Genomic DNA, 7,519 nt, shown 5'->3' with positions numbered 1-7,519 from the left:
CACAATTTCATACTAAATTTAAAAACTATAATTAGTATTTATTCATATATTATATTTTAAAATCAAAGAACTACTAATCAGGATATAATTAAAGAAATAAGAGTTCATGTTGCTTTTAAAATATTTCACCAATTTCTCTAAAGGAAACACTATCTACAGATTTGCATCGAAGGTTTTTTTTTTATCGTGATTTTAATCACTGTCAGATATCATTATACTTGATCCAACTATGCCATGTAACCACTGTGCCGCGACCCCCCTGTGCTGGGTTTTTTTATACTAAAACCTTAGATATTTTCCTTTCATTTGATATCATTTTTTTGAAAATCTATCATTTAACCTGCTCATTGGGGGGGATTTAAAATAGTAAATTTTTTACAAAAACTAAATTTTTGAAAATATTCCAGAAATACTGCGTTCTTTAAACATATATCAAATTAAAGCTTATTTTATGTACTATAAAATAACAAAAAAAATTTGTCCCGACACCTTATCTTCGTTTATTTCGTGCAATAAGCTGCCGTAGTTAAAAAAACGCTATTTTTGTGTTAAAATTTTCGATTTTAAATTTTCAAATTAAAAATGCTATAACTTTTCGAAAAATGTATGTATCAGCACCAATTTTTTTTTCCTAAATACACTATAAGTACATCTTTCAACGATTAAAAAAATAGGTTAAATATGTCATTTTCCTTATTTTTAATATATTAATAATCAAAATCAGTATTAATTTAAAACAATTTTTTTTTGTTCTTAATTATTTTTTTTTATATGTAAATACTATTTTTTAATAATATTAAAACTTAGAAGTGATAGAAAAAGTCTAATTGCACATTTGAAAACATCGCGAAAAATTGATTTAGAAAAGTATATTTTTGTTTCTGATGAAAGTTCCTTGTAGTCCAGTGTATAAAACTTATAACTTTGTTAATTGTTATAACTTTATCAAAAATGACCAAATCAGTATATTTTTTTTTATTTAGATGCATGTCTTTATCTATCATTTGGTTTTTTTTATAAATCTAACCCTTTACCTGCCCACAAGAGGGATTCAAAATATTAACTTTTTTTTTTTTAGTTAAAGTAAATCATTAAAATTAATTAAGTTCTCAATATTTCAATTATAGAATCTTTTCAACAAACAACAAAAGTTCCTAGGAAATTATTACTATTACTTCTATTTAAGTTATCTATTACCATAAAAATGCAAAAAAATATTGAGCTTTTCTGATAAATTTACAATAAATAGTAATTATAAAACTTTCTGACTGCATATTGATCTTAACGATACAATTTTTTTAATTGTCATAAAATTTTCTATTTAATTATGTCAATGTCAAACTTACCAATTGAGCTAAAAGTTATGGTAAAATAAATTTTTTTTTTTTATTATAAACATTTACAACAATCAACTTTAAACGATTAACAAAATAGGTTAAATATGTCATTTTCCTTATTTTTAACTTATTAATAATCAAATTAATATTAAATATTATATCAAATCAGTATTAATTTAAAACAATTTTTTTTGTTCTTAATTATTTTTTTTTATATGTAAAAACTATTTTTTAATAATATTAAAACTTAGAAGTTATAGAAAAAGTCTAATTGCACATTTTAAAACATCGCGAAAAGTTGATTTAGAATAGTATATTTTTGTTTCTGATGGAAGTTCCTTGTAGTCCAGTGTATAAAACTTATAACTTTGTTAATTGTTATAACTTTATCAAAAATGACCAAATCAGTATATTTTTTTTTATTTAGATGCATGTCTTTATCTATCATTTGGTTTTTTTTATAAATCTAACCCTTTACCTGCCCACAAGAGGGATTCAAAATAATAACTTTTTTTTTTAGTTAAAGTAAATCATTAAAATTAATTCAGTTCTGGATATTTCAATTGTAGAATCTTTTTAAATACCAAAAGTTACTTAGAAATGATTACTATGATTTTTATTTAAGTGTTCTATTACGATAAAAATGCAAAAAAATAATGAGTTTTTCTGATAAATATACTGTAAATAGTAATTATAAAATTTCCTAACTGCATATTAATCTTAACAATTTCATTTTTTTCTATTTAATAATGTCAAGTTCAAACTTGTAAGTTGAGCTAAAAGTTAATAATTGGGTTGGGTTTTTTTTTTATAAGAAACTTTCACTTTAAAGGACGAAATAAAGTAGGTTAAAAATTATTACTTTTAACATATTAAAAATTAAAATCAATAATAATTTGAAAACAATTCAATATAACAATTATATAATATAAAATTTTATATTACATTTTTTAATCTAAGAATAATTCGGATATAATTTAGGAAATAGTTGATGTTGCTTTTGTAATTATCCACTAATTTCTGAGAATTAAACATTATTTACAGATTTGCATAGAAGCGTTTCTTATGATATGCTGGGTTTTTTTATATGTATGTAAATATTACAATTTTGGTTCATATTAAAAGCATATTTTTTTCATTTATCTTATTATATAAAAGAATAAGGAAAAATCGTTTTTCTAAGAAAATTACTTAGTGCTCGAATTTTCAAAAAAAAACTTTTCAACGAAAGTACTCGGTTTCAAGACTCAAAATTATTAGAGAAGGTTGTAAAATTTTTAACGCTCACTCGTGAGCGTTTTAAAATTTCGAGAAAAACGATCGCTGACGACTAGGTTTGAAATTTTCACCAGACCTGGCCAAAGACATTTCTTAGATATCATAAAAAAATGAATCGAATACATTCATTTTTCACCATTCTTGGAGCTTTTTTTTGACACGTGCATGTTTTTAATAATGTTATCAACTCCTTTTTGCGCATATAAATATACATTGTATATATATATATATATATATATTGACTCTGAATTTGTAGAAAATGGATTTTTAAGATAATTCTTCTCTATACATTTTTGAACGGTTAAGTATATACGATTGCTTACTATCAGAACAGTACAGTATTATTAGTTATTAATTAGATGAACATAATGCCCATGTACTTAGACCTGTTGGTCCATTGTGTACAGTACAGTATTATTAATCATATTTATCTCAATTATGATGTATATGTCTATGATTTTATTGTAAAAATCGAGATTCGTCTATGAAAACTATACTGTCCAACGTCAAATCAGAGTGACCAATATTCTTATTAAAATTGAATTTTTTATATAGAGTAAGTTAAATTTCTATATTTTTTTATTGTTGTAACAATTGATCTGTTTCCTTATTTACTGAACACCTGTATATTCCCACAAATAATAACCTGCCGAATTTTTTTGTTATTATTCTATAATAGTAATAAAATTATTATAATTAGAAAATTAATAATTATTGTGTATGCCAGGAACGTATTTAAGTGGGATATGGGTGATTTCCCCTCTTGAACCAGCGTTATCAATATTTTTTAGGAAACTTCTAAGAAATATGGACCTAATGACTTTTTTTTGATTATCATTTTGATTTTGATTATTTTGAAAATAAAATTCTATAGTATGTTTACCTAAGTAAAAAAATTTGAATGCCCTCCTAAAATAATTTCTGAATACGCCCAAGGGGAATACCTAATACCCAATACATTATTCCCAATACATTTTACGATATGCTCTTTTTGAATTTTCCTGATTTTAATAACTAAATTTTTAATATATTTTTGTTACGCTGATTTTGATGTAATATTTTTCCTACAAAACACTTATCGTGCCCAACGTTGCCGGTTTTTCCTACCGGAACAGTGGTCTACTTACAAGGATGGCTCAAAGAGGCTTACGCGCCGAAGGCGTGTGAGGCTACCAGGGCCCCAGGTCTGAGACGGCTTCGCGAAGCCTAGTAAATAATAAGAAAAAAATTTTAATTTAATTTATTTTTCATTTCAAAATAGTTATTTTTTACAATAACTTTTATTATGTCGCTAACAACTTTAGAATGTGTAATTATTGTATTACAAACTATTAATACATAAGGTATGTATGTAGTTCGGATGGAGTATGAGTTGTACCCACCTGCGCTATATACTCACTCTATTTTCTTGTTATTAATAATTAAAAATAAGAATTTTTAGGTTCTATACAAAATATTTCTAATTAACCCATCTAGGTTTTTCAATTCTGTCTCTATTTCCACAATTCTGACCCAGCTTATTTTGATTTATTTTTTCGAAAATATTTTTTACGTATTCGAATATTAAAAAATATGTTTTTAAATAGTCATACTTGTTATGCATGACTATCAGTAAATCAGGACCAAATTAAGACCTACATGACTCTCCTATTAATATCACGTGGATAATATATTTTTAATTTAATGAATATTTCAAGGTAAACATATTTGTCTTAATATGTTTTTGCAAATCACTAAAATATAAGTGACTTAAAAAGTAAAAAAATGCAAAATAAAAGGTCCATTTTTGTATTTTCCATTTCAAGAAATCAAAAATAGCTACAGACATAAATCAAACTACGAGCTGACTAAGCCATAAACTGACCCAATATTTAAGACGCTTTCCGGATAGTAAGCGTAAAAATGCAGGATTCTACAGGAATAATTGTTCATCACACAATTTTTAAACTATCATAGTGTAAGAATTACATAATAATGATCAGTTTTTACATCCTTGTCCTACAGAGGGTGGTGGCCTTTTTTCACACATTAGCCAAAGATGGTTCTTCTCTAGGTCAATGATGGACGGGATGGATATTATTTCCAGCTTGCACCAGAGACCAGATAGCACAAGACTAAAAATTTATAAAAAAAAAAAACAATAAGTTGTTAAAAAAATCTACTCAGTTGAGTGTATTATAAAATTTGATTATAATAGTTAAAATCCATTGTTAAATTTAGGTGAAACTAAAAATCATTTTTTTGAAAATGATTTATATAGCAACATGTTACCAAAAAATTTGGAATATTATTGACTGGTAGTAGCACACACAAATAGTTAAAAAATTAATAAATTACAAGGTAAAATTATTTAATTTTGTAGTTGAAATCTATTATCATATCAAACCTAATTCGACAATAAATATACATTAAAATCAGTAGAAATGAATGCTTTTAATTTTTTTTATGGAGAAATTTGGTTAAGCAAATTTTTATATGATAAAGGGGTATTATTTAAAATTTTTGAATATAAATATATTTTTTAATATCATCAACTAGACATTAGTTGTGATTATTTGACGTATCGTTGAAAAAGTTAGTCCAGTGAGATCTGAGAAAAATGAATGACAGACATAAAAGAAATACCACATAGTAAATTGATTTTACTATGAATAAGAAATTCTTACAATGGAAATTACAGTTATGGGGTTCTTAAGTTAGAAGTTATTTAATCAAAATGAGATAAACATTAAATTAATTTTGAATTTTTTATAAAACTCAAAAAGAATTAAGAAAATATTCGAAAAATTATTTTGATGGGATTCGAGATACGAACTTCGTACATCGAGCGTGAAAGACTTAAGTGTAACGGACTCGACAACTGTACATCATACTAGATAAATTTAAAGACAATTTAAGTTGTATCGAAAATTTAAAGTTTCTCTTAACGTAGGAGGCAAAATATTCAAAATAAGTTTAAATTTATATTCAATTTAAATTAGATTCATGTAATTTTTACAAAAATCGGTGGACTCATTATATGGCAAACCCTTATAAGCAGGGCTCGAGACTTATAGCATTTGCTTGAAAATGCTTTTTTTTGCTATTTTTGATGATTTTAAAAAAACAAATGCTTGTTTCTTGTTTTTTATATTTTTGTACATTAAAATATTTTCTTTATGACGCAGCCTACCCAGGTTTTTTTTATCGGTTTTTGATAGATCTAATAAGGAAAATAATTCAATTGCCTTCCATGCTTGTAGGGTTTTGTCTTTGTTATCTTATCTGTATGATAGTCAACGCCGTTAACTTCTTTAGCTATGGTTGAAGTGTCATACTAGTGTGGTACTTAGTTGATTTCCATTGTATAATGGATTTCTCGGTAACCAATATTTTTAGACCGTTATGGCATACTGGGATATCTATACAAATCAAATTTTGATTTTAGTTCAGTACCTTGTTAATTCTTTAATTGTTAATTAAAATCACTATAAAAAAAAAAGGCTTCGATGCAAATTTTTAGATATTGTTTAATTTTAAAAAATTGGTGTATTATTCCAAAAGCTACATGATCTGCTAGTTCCTTATTAATATCCTGATTAAGATAAAGTATGTCGAATGAAAAAGGGATTATTAAAAAATATTATTTCTCATAAAAAAATTGTGTTGATCCATACACTTTTCAATAAGTTCTAGCATTATAAAGTTAAATATGTAAAAAATAAAAACGAGCATTTTCACACAATAATAGCATTTGGTAGCCATTTTCACCGTGAAGACAAAATAAAGTCCGAATTTTTTTTTTCCATGATAAAGTATATTACATTAGCTTTAATTTAATATATATATAAAAGTGCCAGTATTTCCGGAACACTTTCAAAAGTTAAGTTGAAAAAGTTGTCATTTTGAATCCCCCCTTGTGTGTTGGTAAAGGGTTAAATTTATAAAAAAAAAAATACCAAATGATAGGTAAAGACATCAAGCATCTTTAAACAAAAAATTATATTGATATGTTCATTTTTGAAAAAGTTACAGCAGTTTTTAGTAAAAAAAATGAAAAAATTTCGAAAATTAGCTATTTTTAAATTTGTAATTTTTTTGGAGGTTTCCTCCATTTACGGGAAACGAGGGAAAGTTTTTCAATTTTTGAGGGTAATGTCTTCGACAATTTGTGATCTTTTGATGTATCGTTGAAAGAAATCCGTTCGGTGAGAGCTGAGAAAAAGTGGTAACAGACACAAAAAAAATAAATAAATAAATAAACACATCTTAGTAAAACCAATACCTTCTCAGCTTCGCGTCGATGCTAAAAATTGAAAAAATGTCAAAAATTACCAATTTTTAAAATTGTAGTTTTTTGGGGGGATTTGTCCCATTTACGGGGAACGAGGGATTGTTTTTCAAATTTTTGGTGGGAAATGTCTTCGACTAGATATAATTTGTGATCTTTTTCATCAAAATCGGTCCAATGAGAGCTGAAAATGAATGGTAACAGATACAAAAAAAAGACACATAGTAAAATTAATATCTTCTTAGCTTCGCATCAAATCTAAAATATTTTTCTTAATAAAAAAAAAGTAAAATAATTTTTCAATTCTTAAATGCAATGACTTAAAAAACGTAAGAGTAACTAGTCTCAGAAAAATAATTTAACGGAAAATAAGGTCACCTATTTTCGGTTAAATTATTTTTTGTAAATCGGCAAAAATTCTATCCGAGTGAATTTTAATCGGTTAAAATCTGGTTGGTAGAAATACATTCTTATAAGATCTGTCGGTCAAATAATTTTTGGTTGTTATATGTCCGTCACTTTTAAATGATATAAAGATTATTTTAGCTTCGATGCGAAGCTGAGAAGGTATTGGTTTTACTAAGATGTGTTTTTTTTTTTTTTTTTTTTTTTTTTTTTTTTTTTTTTTTTTTAT

The sequence above is a fragment of the Daktulosphaira vitifoliae genome, unplaced genomic scaffold, assembly GCF_025091365.1.
Source record: "Daktulosphaira vitifoliae isolate Bord-2020 unplaced genomic scaffold, ASM2509136v1 Scaffold_3, whole genome shotgun sequence".
In the NCBI taxonomy this organism is placed as follows: domain Eukaryota; kingdom Metazoa; phylum Arthropoda; class Insecta; order Hemiptera; family Phylloxeridae; genus Daktulosphaira; species Daktulosphaira vitifoliae.
The sequence above is the reverse complement of the archived record's forward strand: the minus strand, read 5'-3'. Positions refer to the sequence as shown.